Genomic DNA, 21731 nt, shown 5'->3' with positions numbered 1-21731 from the left:
ATATTTCACGAATATTTCAAGAATTTCAAGTATTTCACAGGAGGGTGATAATTTATTTTTTCAACTGTACAGTATATATTTATTAATGTTTTACTTTATTCTAGTGAAGATTTAGAAAAACTTGTACATGCTTTTATCAGCAGCAGGGTGGATTACTGTAATGGACTCCTCACTGGTCTTCCTAAAAAGACAGTCAGACAGTTACAGCTCATCCAGAATGCTGCAGCCAGATTTCTAACCAGAACCAGAAAATCGGAGCACATCACACCTGTCCTCAGGTCTTTACACTGGCTGCCAGTTGCATTCAGAATAGATTTTAAAGTATTATTACTGGTCTATAAATCACTAAATGGCCTAGGACCTAAATACATTACAGATATGCTCACTGAATACAAACCTAACAGATCACTCAGATCATTAGGATCATATAAACTAGAAGTTCCAAGAGTTCAGTCAAAGCAGGGTGAATCGGCTTTTAGCCACTATGCCCCTCACTGCTGGAATCAGCTTCCAGAAATGATCAGATGTGCTCCAACATTAGGCACATTCAAATCAAGACTGAAAACACATCTGTTTAGCTGTGCCTTTACTGAATGACTGTAACTGTGCTGCGTCCAACAGATTGCACTATCATGTTTTTCTCTTCTTCTTCATTCTTTTATATCACATTTTACCTGTTTTTATGTTTTGTTTTGTTTTTACGCATTTTTATTATTATTATTTGTTTTTATTTTTATTTTACTTGTTTCTTTTATTCTTGTTTATGTAAAGCACTTTGAATTGCCACTGTGTATGAAATGTGCTATATAAATAAACTTGCCTTGCTTTGCCTTGCCTTTATTATTATTATTTATTGTATTACTTATTTTTAAGTATACGTTATTCATAAGTATATGTTTTAGATGTTTTTGCTTAATTATTTAACAGATCTATTCATGTTTTCTGTTTTGTATTTTACATTTGTTTGTCAATTATTCATGTACCGATCAATGCTTTGGCAATACTGTGCAAGTCATGCCAGTAAAGCTCATTTAAATTCAGAAAGAGAGAGAGAGAGAGAGAGAGAGACACACACACACATACACACACACATATTATTGGCATGATAAATATTACAAATGTATTGCCAAGCATTTCTAAAGTTTACATTAAAAAGAACATATATATATTTAAAAAACAAAAAACAACATAGTGGGTGACACGGTGGTGCAGTGGGTGGCACGTTCACCTCACAGCAAGAAGGTCACTGGTTTGAGCCTCTGCTGGAAGGGCATCCGCTGTGTAAAACATAGGTTGGATAAGTAGGCGGTTCATTCCGCTGTGGCGACCCCTGATGAATAGAGGGACAAAGCAAAAAAGAAATTAATAAATGAATATTTACAGTGATGTTCTTTTTAACGCAAACACTATAAATGCTTTGGCCCCGGATTAATAAAGGGACTTTATTAATATATATATATATATATATATATATATATATATATATATATATAATGTATATATGTTTGTTCTTTTTAACCATACCATGTTCTTTTTTATGCTTTGGCAATACATTTGTAATATTTGTCATGCCAGTACAGCAATTATTGAATTGAATTGAGTTGAGAGAGAGAGAGGGTCATGCACATGCAGCAGTCATAAAAACTCCAGCATGTTTCATACACGAGGAAACCTGAGCCTCTGCCAACTGGGCTGAGTTTTTAATCCAGTTTTTAGCCAATCAGGTTGTAATCTGCTGTGGCTTTCAGCCTGCCACGCTCTCTCCTCCATTTCTCCTCCCCCTTTCACAAACCGACCGACACATGGGTAATGTTGATAAAAGTAGGGCCTCACAGCACCCTTTGCAGACATATGCTGAGCATGAAGCCCTGCTGTGTTTACTGCAAAAGCACACGAAGAGTATTGCACTGAATGAAACACGACATGTAGAGAAAATTAGCTATTGAACTGTTGAAGATTGCGTTTAATGGTGTTACTAAATTCTTATTTTTGACATGCACAAATGTAGATGCATAATTTTTTTTAACATATTATACAATTTTAATATATAAATACATTTTTGTGCATGTTAAATAATATATTTATAAATATTATATATTTAAATGAGATAGTTAGCTGATTTTGAAAAGTATTTCCGTTTTCATCCCACATTTTTTGGTATTTACTGCTTTGATACTCAGTTATATGTATAATTTTTTCCATTAATTTGTTTAGTATTTTTGGCTATTTAGTAACACTTATAAAGTAATCTTGGTATATAAAATTAAATATTTTATATACTTACTGTAATACTTAAAGTAATACAAGCAATGATGCATAATTACATGCAACTAACCCTAAACCCAACCCTCATTTTAACCCTGACCATATAGTACACATTGTTAATATATCACTCAGTATTATAGTATGTAGTTACAGTGTAACAAGGATACTAAAATGTAACTATTTAGAAACTCAGTATGAGTATAAATGGTTTTTCATCGTTGTGAATTATTTACTTATTTTGACCCACACACGCATGCACAAATATATTTGTGTGTGTGTGTGTGTGTGTGTGTGAGATTAATTGTTTATTATTCAAAGCTCTTATAAAATGTCTTATAAACAGTTATTTTTGCAACTGAAGTAGTATTCATTCATTTATTTTCTTATCGGCTTAGTCCTATCATTAATCCGGGGTCGCCACAGTGCCACAACCGCCAACTTATCCAGCAAGTTTTTATGCAGCAGATGCCCTTCCAGCCGCAACCCATCATTGGGAAACATCCACACACACATTCACACACACACACACACTATGGACAATTAAGCCTACCCAATTCAACTTACCGCATGTCTTTGGACTGTGGGGGAAACCGGAGCACCCGGAGGAAACCCACGGAAATGCAGGGAGAACATGCAAACTCCACACAGAAACACCAACTGAGCTGAGGCTCGAACCTGCGACCCAGCGACCTTCTTGCTGTGAGGCGACAGCACTACCTACTGCGCCACTGCTTCACCCGTAACTGAAGTAGTAATAAAATAAAAATGTTATTGTTGATTGAAAATCAGGATTAATCCACCAAGTTTTGATTTCTTGAATGTAAATGACTGAACTTGTTTTATATCAGTTGCAACAAAGGCTCATTCTGAAAACATAGCCTTATATACATTTCTGGAGATCGCGAATTACGTAGCCAGAAGTACGTAAGGCCCTTACCTCCGTATAGACGGCTTTCCCGCTGTTACCAGTTTGTACTCGCTGTCACATCCTCGGCTCGTTCCTGCAGCTCCAATTACCGCTTTCCCTCACCAGCCTCTCACCACACTCGTGCACAACCACCTGAATACTAATTACATACACCTGCACCATCAATCACCACTCACTACATAAACTCACCTATTCCAGTCACTCATCAGCTGGAATTGTAGTAGGATGGTTCACCTCACCTTCTCCCCCTTGCCTTCTTCCGTGGATGTCTTTCTTCCTCTCCTGTGGACGTTTCGTTTCTCCTCTCCTGTAGATAACTATGCTATGAATAAGGGCTTCTTGCTGTAAGGCGACAGCACTATCTACTGCACCACTGCGTCGCCTACCATATCAAGATGAAGTCTTAATAGCACATACATTAAAATAGCTAGCATGTAAGATTTTCTCCCATGTAAAACACTGGAATGACAACATTCTAATACTATACAAAAATCACACCTATACACATGAACACATAAGAAATTCATGTTGATTTCCTTCATGGATGGTAAAATCAGAGATTCAGACAAACCCACTGACCTGAACTATTCATGAGGCTTATGAGAAAGCAAAGAGAAAGGTTACAGGATCCCAAATATGTCCCCTTAGCTCATGTCATTCCCTATCTAAATCATACACACACACACATAATGAAGCTTGAGCCGGTGCATCCAGACACACATACACACACACACACAGACAGACAGACAGACAGACACACACACACACACAAACACAGACACACACACACAAATGCAGACAGAGAGAGAAATGGAGAGAGACACTAATGCACAAAACACAGACACAAACACATAGAGAAACAGGTACACAGACACACACACATAGAGAGACACACACAAAGAGAAACAAAAAAACACACAGACACACACATACACACAAACACTGACAGACAAACTTACAGAGACACATACAAATGCATACAAACAAACACACGCGCACAGAAAAACACAGACACACACATGCACAAAGAAATATTAACACAGACACACACACACACACAGACAGACAAATACACAGACACACATGCATGCATGCATGCATGCACACACATACATGCACAAAGAAAAACACACACACACACACACACAGAGAGGGAGAGAGAGAGAGAGAGAGAGAGAGAGAGAGAGAGAGAGGTGAAACAGCTCTGGTGGTCTTTTGTTCTGTGCTGTGCATCTGTGTTGCTCTAATGCTGCATAATTGTGTTGCTGTCAACATGTGAAGCTCTTGAAATGTGACTGTACTAATGAATGCAGCATTAACGCACGCGTCAATGGCTTTGCCTTTTAGGTTAGTATCAACCACTTAACACCTCTTACCTGCATTATTGTTCACCACCATAAAGGAGATTTTAATAACATCCCTTTTTCTAATTACATTTAAATATTGCTACACTGTAAAACCCAAAAAGTGAAGGTAACTAAACCATTTGAGGAAACCGATTGCAACAAACCATTTAAGTTCAAAAACTAATCCTAATGAGTGCTGTGAACTTAATCTATTTGAGTAAATGAAGCAATTTGAGCACACACTGAAAAAAGTGTTGCATGCAGAACTCTTGCAAACAATTTATTTGTGTTGAATTTAAACAAACAAATTAAATTTAATAATGTTCAACTTAATTTTTTTGTTTAAATTCAGCCCAAATAAATTTTTTACAACCACTTAACGTAAAAAAATGAGTAAATCCAAGGAATCATCTTTAAATATTTTTTTCAGTGCAGTAAAACCTGATAAATGAAGAAAATTTAAACCAACTACTGTAAAACACAACTCAAACTGTTTGAGGAAACCAATTGCGACAAACCATTTGAGTTAAAAAATGTATCTGTATGAGTACTGTGAACTTACTCCATTTAAGTGGAAGTAATAAGGTGTTTAATTAACTCAACACTGAGTTCAAAACTCTTTTCATTCATTTATTTATTCGTTCATTTTCTTTTCAGCTTAGTCTCTTTATTATTCTGGGGTTGCCACAGCAGAATGAACTGCCAACTTATCCAGCATATGTTTAACGCAGCGGATGCCCTTCCACCTGCAACCCATCTCTAGGACACATCCATACATACTCATTCACACACATACACCACGGACAATTTAGCCTACCCAATTCACCTGTACCACACGTCTTTGGACTGTGGGGGAAACTGGAGCACCCGGAGGAAAACCATGCGAGAACATGCAAACTCCACACTGAAACGTTAACTGAACCAGCCGAGGCTCGAACCAGCGACATTCTTGCTGTGAGGCGATAGCACTACCTACTGCGTCACCCAGAACTCTTTTCCAATGAGTAGAATTAATTCTCAGTAAAATTTGAGTTAACCACACTCATTTCATTTGATAAAGCTGACTGTTGGGTTTTACAGTGTAGTAATACTTAAACAAACAGCTATCACTGTTTGTCATTTGTCTGTAAAAACGGTACTTTACTATAAAAAAAAGAGAATAAGTTAACATATTGCCTTAAAAGTGACAAGTTGATGTTGCTTAAAAAGACTTAGTAAAGTCTTATAACTTGGAAATTGAATGAAGTTTTATAATTATACACATACCTTAATTCATTTACATAATCTTAAGGGAAGGGATTTACTCACCTTTTTAAGTAAAGTCAACAGATCACCTTTTTACAGTGGAAACTGATTAATTAGTCATTTGAATACAATTCTTGCTCTAATTCTAATCTGAACACCGGAGGAAATCTCAGGTTCAGAATTCTTGCTTTATTTAATCATTAATTTGGTATATTTTGGGTATTATTTTGGTGTCAAAAGTTTAAAGAGGGGGGGATTTTAGCAATTCATCTCTATTAGGGTTTAGAAAAAAGTTGCAAATGCCTTTTTGTTGAATAAAATACATGATCAGGCGAATTATATATGAACATATACCTGGCGTCATGGTGACGCAGTAGCACAATCGCCTCACAGCAAGAAGGTCGCTGGTTCGAGCCTTGGCAGGGTCAGCTGGCATTTCTGTGTGGAGTTTGCATGTTCTCCCTGTGATCGCATGGGTTTCCTCCGGTTTCCCCCACAGTCCAAAGACGTGTTATAGGTGAATTGGGTTAACAATATTGTCCGTAGTGTGTGTGTGTGTAAATGTGAGAGTGTATGGATGTTTCCCAGTGATGGGATGCAGCTGGAAGGGCATCTGCTGCGTAAAAACATATGCTGGATAAGTTGGCGGGTCATTCCGCTGTGGCGACCCCAGATTAATAAAGGGACCAAGCTGAAAAGAAAATGAATGAATGATTATATCTCTGTAAAAACCTATAGATATAAATAATATAGAATAAAACTGTGAGGTTAAGTGTATGTAAGAGCTGCTTTTTAGAGTTTAGGGGAAATAAACTGCCAAAAATATGTATTGTAATTTACATCTACAGACACAAATTGATAACGTGTGATAAAAGAAACACATAAAGGAGCATTTTGGATGTTTTCTTTACAAGACTGAAAAAAAGCATTTTCAGGAAAACAAAAATCCAATTCAACTACTATCAAGTTTATTTGTACACTACCTGACAAAAGTCTATACATGTTTTAGGAACAGCAAGTAATAACTTGACTTCTAGTTGATCATTTGGTATCAGAAGTGGCTTATATGAATGGCAAAGGCCTCTAGATTACGCTTATTTTACCAAAATCAAATATGATCATGCCTTGATTTTTAATGATTTAATTAGAACAGTAAGGTCTGACTTTGCTTAGACAGAAGTCTTGTCACTTAACAGAAATAACGTACAGTATAGAATATAAACTCATGCAGCAGAGGAAAAAGAATCAATATTGAGCATGACTCCCATGAGCTTGGAGGACTGCATCCATACATCTCTACACTGACTCAAACAACTTATTAATAAAGTCATCCGGAATGGCAAAGAAAGTGTTCTTCAGGACTTCCAGAGTTCATCAAGATTCTTTGCATTCGTCTTCAATGCCTCCTCCATCTTACCCCAGACATGCTCAATAATGTTCATGACTGGTGACTGGGCTGGAAAATCCTGGAGCACCTTGACCTTCTTTGCTTTCAGGAACTTTGATGTGGAGGCTGAAGTATGAAAATGAGCGCTATCCTGCTGAAGAATTTGCCCTCTCCTGTGGTTTGTGATGTAATGGGCAGCACAAATGTCTTGATACCTCAGGGAGTTGATGTTTCCATCCACTCTGCAAACTCTCACACACTACATACTGAATGTAACCCCAAACCATGATTTTTCCTTCACCGAACTTGACTCATTTCTGTGAGAATTTTGGGTCCATGTGGGTTCCAGTAGGTCTTCTGCTATATTTGTGATGATTGGGATGCAGCTCAACAGATGATTCATCAGAAAAAAAATCTACCTTCTGCCACTTTTCCAAATGATCAACTAAGTCAAGTTATCATTTGTTGCTCTTACATTCGGGATTGATGACAAGACTTTTGTCAGTGCTTTTCACGATAATTATTGTTCCAAAGCAGCTTTACAAATTGTGACTTCATTACCACATCAAAGTCAAAATCTGAAAAGTTAAGTATTTGTTTATAGGGTGGACAGTATTAAAAAGCTGTAAAAAAGTTGAGTTCCACACAATTGACTTGTATTGCAACAACATGAAGGTGGACTTTAAGTACATTGAACATAAAACAATTAAGTTGCCTTCAAAAAACTTCAATAATTGTGTTGTTTTTGCTCATTATAAATAAGTAGAAAATGTAATGTTTTGAGAAAACCTGCAGGTTTACACTTTATAAGTGACCTTTCAAAAAAGGAGATGTCTATGTGTAAAATACATTTTCAGTGAAGTGTATTCATGTGTTGCTAAAGATTATGTGTTGTCCTCGTTTAAGTCCTGAAGTTTAAGTCTGCAGTGTCTTGCATTAAGTGATAATCATAGCAAGTAATAATAATAAGCATTGGCATCTCATAGTCTTGAGAAAAGTCACCTGACCTGACTGAACAGTGGCTACTGGTGGCCAACAGAGGCATTTTTCCCACAAGTGCTTTCTTAATCAAGACAAGGTCGAACATATATGTCTGCCCTTGCCGATGGCTAGAGTTACACATAATTAAAGGCATCTGAGCATGGCTGGTGAAAAACAACATCCTTTATGCTGCTTTATTTCCAATGCATAGATGAATGAAGTTTCAATAAAACCATCTACACTCTATCATTTCACGCGCAACACTACATTCTTTTAAAAGTAGCAGTTGCAGGCCTAGTGACATGATTGAGTTAGTGAATCAGCTACCCACGCTTTGATTTCTGAGATCAGCTCTTGCCGTGCACAAAATACTAACCTCTGGAGAATTCCTGGCATTCAGTTTCATCCCTGAAATGTTGGGAACTAACACAGGAACAAAAGAAATGTTCATTTGCACCCAAGGCACATTGATGCAACCCCCCATACAGTGGGTTTCCAGGACTAAAGTGAGCGCTGGGGGCTCTGATGCATGCCGGAGTGGTGAGTCACTGAGGGGATTCACTCACACACACACACCACACACAGTTCAGGTTAGGTTAGGTTTCCCCACATGCTCTCAAGCTCATTCTGCTTAATTATCATATGAATCTGTGCTGCCATTGCAATTATGCTGTCATTATCAGTCTGGATATTCAAAACACAATGATTTAATATTGTTATATGTGCTCACTCTAGACAGATTTGACAGATAAATACACTGAAAATAGTGAATTGGGTAGCACTGTAGCCAGCCTGTTGAAAAAGATGGTTCTTTGTTTTCAAAATGGTGGTTATTCGCCTCATTTTCTATTTAATTCTGAGATTTAAATACTACATTTTAGTGGCATTTTTAAAGCTATATTTTTAGCTGGAATCTCTTGTCTGGTGGTCATCATAACAACACTTTTTGATGTACCAAAAATACTTCCTAAACATTTAGAATAAAGAAATATGAAAAATGCTTATTATTAAAATACAAACTACATTACATTCAATACTTTACATACACAATACATTCCATATACATACAACTACATATGACGTCATTAGAAAAAATAGAAATCTGTTAAGTTTTTTTTTTAGACTTATTTTTGGCCTTTTTGTGTTTATTGAGAGGATAGGACCGTATTTTAGACAGGAAAGAGAGGGGGTAGGGTCAGGAAATGTCCTCAAGCAGGGATTCAAACTCGGGACGCCCTGAAGTGCTATTGCACCATATGTCAGCGAGCTAATCACTAGGCTAATGCGCTGACAAAATCTGTTAAAGTTTTAAATCAAAAACTATCCTAATATCATTTTTTTTAAATAACAGACTGGCCAACACATTTAACTTTCCTTGGCCATTTGAATAATAAAAAAATAAAGCATTATAATGTTATTAACATAGAGCGTCATGATTTTCTAGCCTCTTTTTTAAAATAGTACATTTGAAAATGCATGGATAACAACTCCAGCCAAATTAGCATTTACATTTATTTTAACATGGGCCGCTTTTGGTGCTACACACCTTTTTATTGGTCATTTTTTGCTTTAATGTCCAAGTTTTACAATACAAGTTACTTGTAAAATATTTAATTCATTCATTTTCTTTCTGACTTAGTCCCTTTATAATCTGGGGTTGCCACAGCGGAATGAACCGCTAATTTATCCAGCACATCTTTTACGCAGTTGATGCCCTTCCAGCTGCAACCGATCACTGGGAAAAATCCACACATACTCATTCACACACTTACATTTAGCCTACCCAATTCACCTACTGTACATGTCTTTGGACTGTAGGGGAAACCACAGCACCCAGAGGAAACCCACGCCAACATGGGGAGAACATGCCAAGTCCACACAGAAATGCCAACTGACCCATCTGGGCCTCAAACCAGCGACCTTCTTGCTGTGAGGCAATTGTGCTAGCCACTGCACCATTGTGCTGCCCTGAAATATATATTCTCTGTTTAAAAACAATACAGTAGGTAAGTAGTGAAACATGACTTCATGTCAGATTATGTTATCTTGCACAGCTGTTGAACTCATAAAAAATATTTGTTTGCATTAAACAAAACTGATTAGCAGAAGTCACAACAAAGTGACAGCCAACAGAGGGTTCCGCTTGTTCTTAAAAGCCTTATTTGATTTGTTATTTTCTATTCAGGATGGAATAGCAGTCAAATGAGCTAATGTGGGATAAATTCTGGACCTTTTCAGTGAGGGGTGGGCCTTCCGAACCACCCGACCCCCCCTGGCTACTGGCCTGTAGTAATTTTGAAAAAAGTCATATAGTCAAGAATATAATTATTTTAAAAAGGTGTAAAGTGATAAACATATTCGAAACATAACTATACCAATTAATGTGTCTTATTTTTAATTGGTTGATTTTGGAATATTTATTGTTTTATTTTACTTGAGATATTTGTTATTATTATTATTGTTTTCAAATGTATTTTTGATTTATTTATGTATATATTAATGACAGACTTTAAAATCTTTTAAAATAACATAATAATACATCTATTTTGAAATCCAGAATGCAGTGTTTGTTTGTTTGTTTAATTTACAATAGATGACTTATAGTTTAAATCTTATGTATATATATATATGTTCATTATATACAATTGGCTGGCAGCTAGCTCTCTGCAACTCTCACATGGTCACCCACTGAAGCCAAGCAGGGTTACTCCCGGTCAGTACCTGGATGAGAGATGACATGGGAAAGCTAAGTTGCAGCCGGAAGGGGTGTTAGTGAGACCAGCAAGGGGCGCTCAACCTGTGGTCTGTGTGGGTCTTAATGCCCCAGTATATTGATGGGGACTCTTTACTGTGCAGTGAGTGCGTCTTTTGGATTAGACGTTACACTGAGGTCCTGACTCTCTGTGATTTAACCCCGACATCCTAGCCAAATTTGTCCACCTACTGGCCTCTGTCCATCATGGCCTCCCAACCATCCCCATTTCATAATTGGCTTCATCACTCTGTCTCCTCTCCTCCAATCAGCTGAGGTTTGGTGTGCGGTCTGCTGCAATATGGCTGCTGTCGCGTCATCCAAGTGAATGCAGCACACTGGTGGTGGATGAGGAGATTCCTCCAATGTGTAGAGAGTTGAGAGTGTCCAGAAAAGCACTATATAAATGTAAGTAATTATTATTATTATTAATAAACATAAATACATTAGCATTATTATGTACATACAATTATAGATTAATTAATTCCAGAACTCAAATAATCTGATAGAGTGCTAATTTATTACTTAAAATACATCATAGAAATTTAATTATTTTAATACATTTTTTTAAAACTAATAAGTTATATTATTGTGGGCCTATATGGTTTATATAACTTTTTTATATTTTATTTTTTAGATTGAAAAATAGACAGACAGATAGATAGATAGATAGATAGATAGATAGATAGATAGATAGATAGATAGATAGATAGATAGATAGATAGATAGATAGATAGATAGATAGATAGATAGATAGATAGATAGATAGATAGATAGATAGATAGATAGATAGATAGATAGATACCGCTATTTCATAAACAAACAATATGTCAAAAATGTAACAGCTCAGCATGACATGAAACAGCTCACTGCATTCTGCATTACACACTGCACTCCCACTGTCTCTCCCCTGCGCATTCCTCCTGAATGGTACGGTCCAAATAGCTTCAACGAAATTCGGATCAGCTCACTATTAGCTAGTTTAATTTAGTAGGGGTGACCTATCTTACTTCATATTCAAACTTTAAGATTGCGTGGACGTATATTTCACAGAATCAGCTCATTTAAGTTTATACTTTAATTAAATAGAGGTGTAAATCGCTTTGCACAAAAATGAGCTCAATGGCATAATTACACGTTCCCCAGCCTATCCGATGAGTACTAGTGGAGCGAGTGAGTGACTCCTGAATCTATTCGCAGCTGCTCTGTCGCTTCCATGATCCACTCCAGTCCGGATTTGGCATAGGAAAGGAACAGCTGCTGTAACGTTTTAGCAATTTCTGGAGAGTGAAGGAGCTATATAGTGAGACATGCGGGGTCCAGAGGAGTCGCTCCAGCAGGTTTGGAGACCGGACGGGCAGCAGCAGCCGTAAAGGATCATGGCCGAGGACTATTGGGAGCGCGCGGCGGCTTTGGGATATTATTACTGCTGTTAAGATTACACGAGCGACACACACTCACTTTACACAAGCACACACGGATCTCAACTCCACGGGTAAGAAAACCACCCAGCATATCGTCCTGTCCCACTCTCATATTTCACCTTAAAGTGGAGAAAGCATCATAGTGTGACAGAAAAAGTAGATTTAGGCCGTTTTTGTGTGAGTTTGTTCGAGCCGGACAGTAAGTGTGTGTATGATATCCTGCTCCGGTCGGTCGGTTGAGCTGTCTGAATGAAAACCGACAGATTGTTTGATGATTTATGCGAACGGACAACGGGGAAACTAAAATCTAATACTGAAATTAAAGAGAAATCTTTGTCGCATTCCTGTACAACGACCGTTTAATGCTGCTTTTTAAAGCCAGCTAACTAGCTAACCTGGCTAGCGTGTTTATGTGTGGTTTACTGTGGATTAGTCAGCAGTCTGGCTGCGATCAATGTTTAATTTCTCTATTTTGACTTATTTATGCCTTGTCGTCTTATCTTGAGGGAGTCATGAGTTTTATTCAGCCGTGATGTGCTGCCTAACAGTGTCATCTGAATTACCTCAGAGGCGCACGCAGTGTTTATTAAAGGAGTATAGTTATTTGTGTGGTAGTTTTGTTGAACCTGTTCATTTTCTCACACGTAATATTACAGTAAACGCCTGTCATTATCGATGACGTATTTTACGCTGACGGCGTAACGTCACTCATTCAAAACATGATGTGATGTTATATAATTCTACGACATAATTGTGAACGTAGTAGGAAATTTTTGATATTAAAGCTATTATTTTCTGGCATTTAAAGCTCATAATACTTCTTCCAGCACACACTAAATTTTTTGATTATTATTAAATGTACAATTTTTTTTTAAGGTAAGTGGTTGCAAACTATTTATACGAGCAAAATTTAAGCTAGGACTGAGCCTATAAACGATATTATATCGATTAGTGATACAATTTATGTCAATAACAATGATATATTCTGGACTTTTTTTACCACATATTGATCTTATAGCTTTCCAATGATGGGTTGCAGCTGGAAGGCATCCGCTGCGTAAAACATATGCTAAATAAGTTGACGGTTCATTCTGCTGTGGCGATCCCTGATTAATAAAGGGACTAAGCGGAAAAGACAATTAATAAATGAATGATCTGTTGGCGCAATAGCCTAGTGCAGTGATTCTCAAACTTTTTTCATCAAGTGCCACCTCAGAAAAAAATTGTCTTTCGTGGCAGATTGCCTCGTATATATGAAATATATGCTAAATGTCATATATGGCATATTATATACATAATTTTTTATAAAATTTGAAATGTGTGTAGCATGTACGTGACATATTTCATTCATCCGCGTACCACTAGAAGGAAGGCTGCGTACACGTACATGTTCCACAGAGAACCACTGGCCTAGTGGTTAGCACTGACATATGGTGCAGTAGCACTTTAGGACGTCCCGAGTTCGAATCCCAGCTCGAGGACACCCCCCTTCCCCCTCTCTCTCTCCCACTTCCTTTCCTGTCTAAAATACTGTCCTCTTCTCTCAATAAAGGCCAAAAATAAATCTTTAAAAATAAATAAATGAATGATCTAAGAGCCAATCACAGCTGAAATGTGCAACTATGGGAATCTAAAAGTGTGTTGTTAATAAAGATGCACCAAATCTTCCGCCACCGAAAATGTATTGGCCGAAATTATGTTGTGCCATTTAAAGGACCCTCTAATTTTTGTAGCTTTAGTCATTGTTGGGATACTCTTTTAAATATGTAAGCATTAACAACTTATATTGAACTTATACCGTTATCATTCAGTATGGAAAATAATTATCGAGATTGCATTTTTGCCATATTGCCCAGCCCTAATTTAAACAAATTAAATTGACTAATGTTCAACTTAATTTCTTTGTTTAAATTCAACACATGTAAATGGTTTGCAACCACTTACCTTAAATCAAACCAATGCATCATTTTTTCAGTGCACTTTGATTTCCCAGCAGGTGAAACCACTTTGGGTGCAGGTTAAACTGATGGAATGGGGAAATAGGAAGAGTAATCCAGTCTGACTTGATGAAAACGTTGTGTAATATACGGTAATGAGGGAACACATTTGACAGTTGCTGGTCTGATTCAGAATGGCATTTTGGAAGCGTGGGTGCATGTTGAGTGGGTTGGTTTTGTGGAATTTTATCATCATAAGGTTATGACAGATGGTTTAAGAGTCTTTAACATGGCTTTTCTCTCCTGAAAAGCCTGTATCAATGCTTCGTTTTGGTGATGTAGTTAACTTGCTTTCGTCAGCCCAAATTTAAGTAATGGTTTCTATTGATTGCTTAAGAAAGCACTTGACCCTTGACTTCATGTGTTGGGAGTTGGCTTCGAGGACCACAATAATTCCAGAGGAACGTGCAATGCTTGCAGAATTAGTCTGTAGTTATTTTTAAAGGGATAGTTCAGGCAAAATGAAAATGTACTTACTAATATCTTATGTTTAAGTTAATATAAATCTTTATGAGTTTCTTTTTTATGTATTTTGAAGAATGCTGAAAACCTTTAATCATTTAATAGTAGGAAAAACATACTATGGAAGTCAATAGTTGGTTACAGGCTTTCTGCTTTCTACAAAATATCTTATTTTGTGTTCAACAGAAGAACGAAACTTAAACAGGAGCAAGTGAAGGAAGATAAATGATGACTAAATTAAATTTTTTGCTTGTCCAATAAACATAAGCGGTAGTTCTATACACTACCTGACAAAAGTCTTGTCGTTGTAAGAGAAACAAAAAATAACTTGACTTCATCATTTGGAAAAGTGACAGAAAAAAGATTTTTCTGATGAATCATCTGTTGAACTGCATCCCAATCATCACAAATACTGCAGAATACCTACTGGAACCTGCATGGACCAAGGTTCAAGTAGAAATCAGTCAAGTTTGGTGAAAGAAAAATCATGGTTTGGGGTTACATTCAGTATTAGGGCATGCGAGAGATCTGCAGAGTTGATGGCAACATCAACAGCCTGAGGTATCAAGACATTTGTGCTGCCCATCACATTACAAACCACAGGAGAGGGCGAATTCTCCAGCAGGATAGCGCACCTTCTCATACTTCAGCCTCCATATCAAAGTTCCTGTAAGCAAAAAAGGTCAGGGTGCTCAAAGATTGGTCAGCCCAGTCATCAGACATGAACATTATTGAGCATGTCTGGAATACAATGGAGGTGGAGGCATTGAAGATGAATCCAAACAATCTTTCTTTGCCATTCCAGAATCCAGATGACTTTATTAATAAGTTATTTGAGTCATTGCAGAGATGTATGGATGCAGTCCTCCAAGCTCACGGGAGTCATACACAATATTAGTTCTTTTTCTGCTGCACCATTATTTTATATTCTATACTGTACGTTATTTCTGTTTTGTTTTGTCTGAGCAAAGTCAGATCTTACTGTCCTAATTTAATATTTAAAAATCAAGGCATGATCATATTTTATTCTGGTAAACTAAGCGTAATCTAGAGGCCTTTGCTTTTCATATAAGCCACTTATGATACCAAATGATCAACTAGAAGTCAAGTTATTATTTGTTTTTTCCTAAAACTTGCATAGGCGACAAGGCGACAGGACTTTTGTCAGGAAGGGTATATTTTTAATTTATATTTGAGGTTTTTCAGTAAATGAGGAGAGGAATATTTAGTAATGGAAATGTTTTTTACTTTTTAACATAATTGCACTATGTAGTCTGAATTAACTACTCTGTAATTCTAGTGTCTGCCCATCTAGAATCTGTTATTGAAGTAAAAAAAAAAAAATTCCATTTGTCAAGCATTGGCTTACATAATTCTGTTTTGTTGTTGTAGGTTGTTTAGCTTTGACAGTTTTCCGCAGGATCTGAGGTGTCCCCTCAACTAAACTTTGCTTTGATTGTGTTGGATTTGAACATGGCACATTGTTGACAATATTATTGCTCTGGGAATAATAAAGACGTCATATAAAGAATGCTTTCTTACAGTAAACACTAACACTGAACAATTCTCATAAAAGCAAGTAGTAAACAATCCTAATTAATACATTTTATAATGATAGAAAAAGATGAAATTGTAAAACTTAAAGCATTCACTTCACAAAGAAATAGTAATAAAATAGTAATTTTTTAATCAAAAAAAATACATAGAATAATCCAGAGAAAAACATTTGCTTGTTAAAACTAAGTTAAAAAGTTTAATTTAAACCTTTTAAACCAGCAGTAAATAAATGATTTGATAAGTATATGTCAGTTTAATCGCGCTGGGAATGGGCTGTGAAAAAGCCAAACCTCTCAGTGCTCATGTGGACCAGCGATTGAGCGTTGGACTGTGGCGCAGGTGGCCTGTGTTTGAATCTCACCAAAACTGGTTATACCAAATGGCTAAATATTAAGTATTGCGGCATCTTTAAACATCACATAATTTTGTTTTACCTGTCAAAATATCTCATTTCAACAAAAACTTAAGTCAACATTCTTGTATAGACAACTGCGGAAGTACAGCTGTGTCAAAAATTGTCAGAGAAATCCACTCTGCATAGATTTTTAAAAGTACATCATTATAGGCGAATTACCGGTTTGTAACCATTCAGAATGCGCTCGCATCAAGATTGCACAAATAAACCAGGAGCGCTAGCATTTACAGCAAGGGAATGACATCCGATGCGGTAGAGTTTGTTGTTGTCCTAGAAATTTATATTGTAAAGAGAAAGTTATATTGATTACATATTATACATATATTATTTACATAATGCATGCAGCGTATAATAACAGCTTGTCACCCAGTGATAAGCACAGTTATTCTGCAAAATTAACGTTAAATTGAGCGGCGATCGTCTGACAGGTGCATTTGCGATAGCATCCTTCCAATGGATATTGAATAAGACTAAATGGCCAAGCATCCAGCCCGAAATATACAACTATCTCATTAAAACTACAAGTGATTTTACAAGAGAGAGGTTAAAGGCCTAGCAAAACTACTGCATTCTGACAGCGAGCTGCACCTGTACGGCAGGGCATGTGAATGTCCATTTTTACATTTTATTCTAAGCATTCAGTGTCCACAGTAACTGTTTTTGCTGAAATCATTGCTGCAATCAAAAACAAGTAATGTGTATGATTCAGCATAGCGTGAACTTACCTGATATAGAATGACAAATGCAGAGTCGAGCATTTTAAATGAGGTCCTCACTCGATTCAGCTCTTTCGATGACTGTTAGCCAAAGACGTCTGCGGTTGGCATTAAAAGCAGTGTGGGGTACAGTAAAAATTAAGTAATTCATTTTTCAACTTATGATTTTGGCATCCTACTGCACAACACGACATGTTTGCTATTGCAACCCGTCTTTTTTTTGCAACCGCTATGCGTGGTTGACCCCGTGTGATGTCATGTAATGTAATGTAATGTAATGTAATGTGTATTTATATAGCGCATTTTTATTGTGTATGGCCATACACCCAAAGCTCTTCACAATCATAAGGGGGTTTCTCAACGCCTCCACCAGTGTGCAGCATCCACTTGGATCCACCTCACAGCATCCACCTCTCTCTTAAATTGATTCTTAAGCCTGGTTTATACTTCTGCGTCAAGTGACCGGCGCATGCAACGCGAGTAGCTGTGCATTTATACTTCTGCACGCTGTCTCTGTTGGTCTGCATTAACACTTCCGAAACGCTAGTTGGCAGTAAAGTGTAAATGTTCCACTGTGTCGAGTTTCTTCGCTGGTGTTTTGCTTTTCCTGAACACTTCCTGTATGTACAAGTGGCTCAAACTCGCTCATTTTGAGGCATGAACCAGCGGATGTGCAACAACTTTAACTATGAGGTAAACACAAAACAAAACTTTCCATCCGGAGCTCCTTCACAGGACTCCACACTTGTAAACTATTGCTCCATCGGGGTCACGCCATTCGCGCGGCTCTCTGTCCTGTCCTGACTCGTCAGCGCTACCAAACCGACCAATCACAGAGCTTGTGCTATGTGTCGTTGCGACGTGCAGTTACATTTTTTTGAGAGGTGCACGTCAGCGATGCAGACGGCCACGGCGTTGGGCTATGCGTCAACGCCGTAGCATACGCGTGCGTTTGACGCAGAAGTATAAATCAGCCTTTAGCTTCGTTTTTTACAACTAGGCAATTTCTAGTCAATTTTCAACTAGGTCTAGGCAATTTCTTTTAACCGTATAGTCATGTTTATGAGGGCGAGTGCTTGTGTGCTTGGCTGAGTTGGCTTTAAGATTAATGTTAACACTTGTAATTCGCTTAAACCTTTCCTAACTTTATTATATTAGATTAATTATTTTAACCTAATTATTTGAGGTTTAAGGGATATTTGTAAGGAATTGAAGGCAAGCAGAGTACGGCTGTTTGCAAAGCTTACAGCGCAATCTGCTGTTGAAAACTAAGCTCAGTTTATTCAAGAGAGAATTGAAAATCTTCGAATCGATGCAGAATTTATTTCTTAAACACTTTTTTTTTTCTATCAAAGCATTTGTTTTTTGCATTTCTTTACAAGCTTTTTACACATTGCCCATAAATACTATTAATACTTCGAAGTTCTTCAATATAGGCTCTTTAATACCTTTAGTTAGTGTTCTCCATAACAAGAGGAGTTCATAATAGCTTAATTTGAGAATGCCTACAATGCCTCAGTGATTTAATGCTCTCCAATTAGAAAGTAACCAACATGAGCAGGCTGATTTTTCCAGTCCTGGCATGTGTCACCAGCATAATAATATTGATGAAGTGCTGTGCAGACACCTTCTTCCGCTCTTCCGCCACCACAGAGAAATGACAGCAACACAGCAACACATCTGCGCTCAGAGGCTGGTTGATGTTGGGCTGTCTGGCCCTGGTGTTCCAGAATCAGTCTTCATGAAGGTCACCCCCGTTGAGGTGTCACCTTGTGTTTGGATGCATGTCAGTCTGGCTAGAGAGAGATGTTGGAGGCCTATGGTGTCCTTGTATATTAGTCTTTGAATTTTTCTTTTAGAAATGAAAATTGAAATATTTTTCATGGTGAACAACGGATAAACAAAACTTAAAAATAGTTTGATGTTCATTGTTTATATTGAATAATAAAAAATAAAATCACCAAAAAAACAAAAACGAAAAAAGGCAGATTTTTTTATATTTCAAGACCAGATACGGTGACGCAATGCTGCCACACACGGGCTACTATGTTTTCCCCCTCTCAATTATGTTATAAAAATGTATTTTCTTGTGATAACGGGATTTTAAGAAATTTTTTCCTTATTACAACAATATATTTTTCGGTTATAAGCTATATAATATTTATTTTTTGTTAGCAGGGTTTTAAATGGAATAAGCTTTATTTTGACATTATCTGCAACCTCTTTGTTGCTTTACTGAACACGTTTCAGAAAAGTTTAAATATTGTTAAAATCATAATACTTCCACCTCTCAAAGTTTGACCACAAATCATTACTATTAAGTAGTGTTGTCTTGATACTGGAATTCTGTTCTAAATTTTAAATTACTAACATTTTAAAAACATCCATATACCACTAACATTTTTTCCCCGCTAACATTTGCCCCCCGCTAACATTCTTTCTTAAACGATGCTGATTTGCCAAAGTGTTCACATGCTCAACAGAAATGACTGTGATTGGCCTTGAGGTACATCAGTTCACAGAGTTCACCACTGTCTACCGAGTGTAACTACAAACACAGGGACACTGGAGCATTTTAAAGCTGCAAAGATCAGCTGGTCTGTTTATAAACTCGCATACAAACAATCCACTGATAAATGGACTGATCTTTATGTGTATATGTGTGTCTGTCAATAACGAACTATAGACTGTAACAAACTCCACTGATAAAAGTCCGCCATTCTCCAATTCTCATACAACTCAGACAAAAATGCCTGCCTGACAGAATCGCCAGGAAAAACATACAAAAAACCCAGTGGATCATGGGAACAAACACATACGACCCGTGTCTCATCAAGTCATTGGGTCTCACAGCTTGGCAGGTCTTCTTTGCCTTCGGAAAGCACGTGCTCTCATGAATAATTAAGAAGCAGGGTCTTCTTATAGCATAACAAAACTCTGCTACGAATAATAAGGAGAAACCGACGCGTCATCACTCCACTTGCAGTTTTGCGTTGTCGTTGATTTTGATCTCGCCCCAAAAATTATTTTAAACCCGGAAGATGAAATTAGCTGACAAAAGCTCAAATTATCCAGTTTTTTCCACAATTATAGCTGGGAGATGCTAACCTTGTCTTAAATGGTGCTCAACACACACAAATCTGTTAATGTAAAAAAAAAAAAAAAAAGCACTTTAACATGACCAAATGATGGTTGGTGGATTAAAAATGTTCTACAGGAAACAGGCTGATTTATTTTGCTGCTTGCCTTGGCAGGTTTGTAAACTAATCCACATGGGCGAAGACCAAGTCTTCACTGTCAGTCGTTGGAGCCCCATACAGCTTTTATTGACCTATAGAGTAGATAAATGAGCCTCAGTCTGTACCGTATCAATGCAGATCTGTTAAAGAAACATTGTGCCTTTTAAATCAAACCTTGTCAGTCTGTTTGCAGGACAGTTGAGATGTGGTGGTAAGTCCAATGTAAGATGGCAGCAAGGTTTTGCATTTTTAAATTAGCTTTTATTTTTTTTACCCTTTTTTGATTAGCTTTAAATTTAAATTTAGTTTTAGTTTGTTTCATTAATGGTTTTGTTATTTTGTGAATACACTTCCATTCAGCTTTAGGTTCAGTAGTTCTATTTTAACAGAGTTAACAAGACGTTCAGTGTGCACCAGAGCAAGTTTAGTGTTTGCGCAGTGTACTTTAACTCTTGTGCAAACATCTTAGTTATACAAGTAAAATAACACACTGTAAAAAAATATGTTATTTTTTGTGTTTTCGATTTATTTAGGGTTGTGAATTGCATTATGGGATGTTGATCTCTATTCTGTCAACTTTTGATTTAGAAAATTCAAATCTACATTACTTTGAACTACTAAAATGTCTATAAAATGTCACTTTAAGTGAGATATAGAGAAATAAGTCTGTATAATAACGAAAATTTTGTAATGTAATATCCAACACAAACCCAGAATATCTATATTACTTTAAACTAGGGCTGGGCGTTTTTTTTTTTTTTTTTTTTCAATTTTTCAGATTAATTCAAATTTACGTTTTAAGACGATTTCATTTTATATTACATTGAGGTATTACAATTAAAAAAAAAACATTAGATACATTATAAATGCACCAATGCGCTTTGGTTTACTCTCTGTATTTCTCTGTCTGACTGCCTGTCTGGGTTTCAATCATGGTAGTGACGGAATGAACAAAGAGACTGGACAGCCTAATTTAACCCAATGCATGAAGTTGTGTGCATGCATCGCAGAGCTGTT

At 36.9% G+C, this 21731-nt stretch overlaps 1 protein-coding gene and 1 long non-coding RNA gene across 6 annotated transcripts in view; one reads left to right on the top strand and one right to left on the bottom strand.

Moving 5' to 3' along the window:
* Positions 1–763: 763 nt before the first annotated feature.
* Positions 764–3332, bottom strand: LOC137496291 (uncharacterized). Its single transcript, XR_011016495.2, has 3 exons — positions 3203–3332; positions 2830–3008; positions 764–1330 (listed from the first exon to the last, which is right to left on the bottom strand). It is a non-coding gene; the product is annotated as an uncharacterized lncRNA (long non-coding RNA).
* Positions 3333–12132: 8800 nt separating this feature from the next.
* cdk16 (cyclin dependent kinase 16) overlaps positions 12133–21731 on the top strand; it is an 84090-nt gene continuing 74491 nt past the window's right edge. For all 5 annotated transcript variants that reach the window (XR_012384089.1, XM_068223099.2, XM_021478369.3 and 2 more), the window contains exon 1: positions 12133–12399. The gene's annotated coding sequence lies outside the window, so the exon portion shown is untranslated. The remainder of the gene's footprint in view (positions 12400–21731) is intronic.

This window comes from Danio rerio, chromosome 8 (genome assembly GCF_049306965.1).
Source record: "Danio rerio strain Tuebingen ecotype United States chromosome 8, GRCz12tu, whole genome shotgun sequence".
Lineage (NCBI taxonomy): Eukaryota > Metazoa > Chordata > Actinopteri > Cypriniformes > Danionidae > Danio > Danio rerio.
The sequence above is the reverse complement of the archived record's forward strand: the minus strand, read 5'-3'. Positions and strand labels throughout refer to the sequence as shown.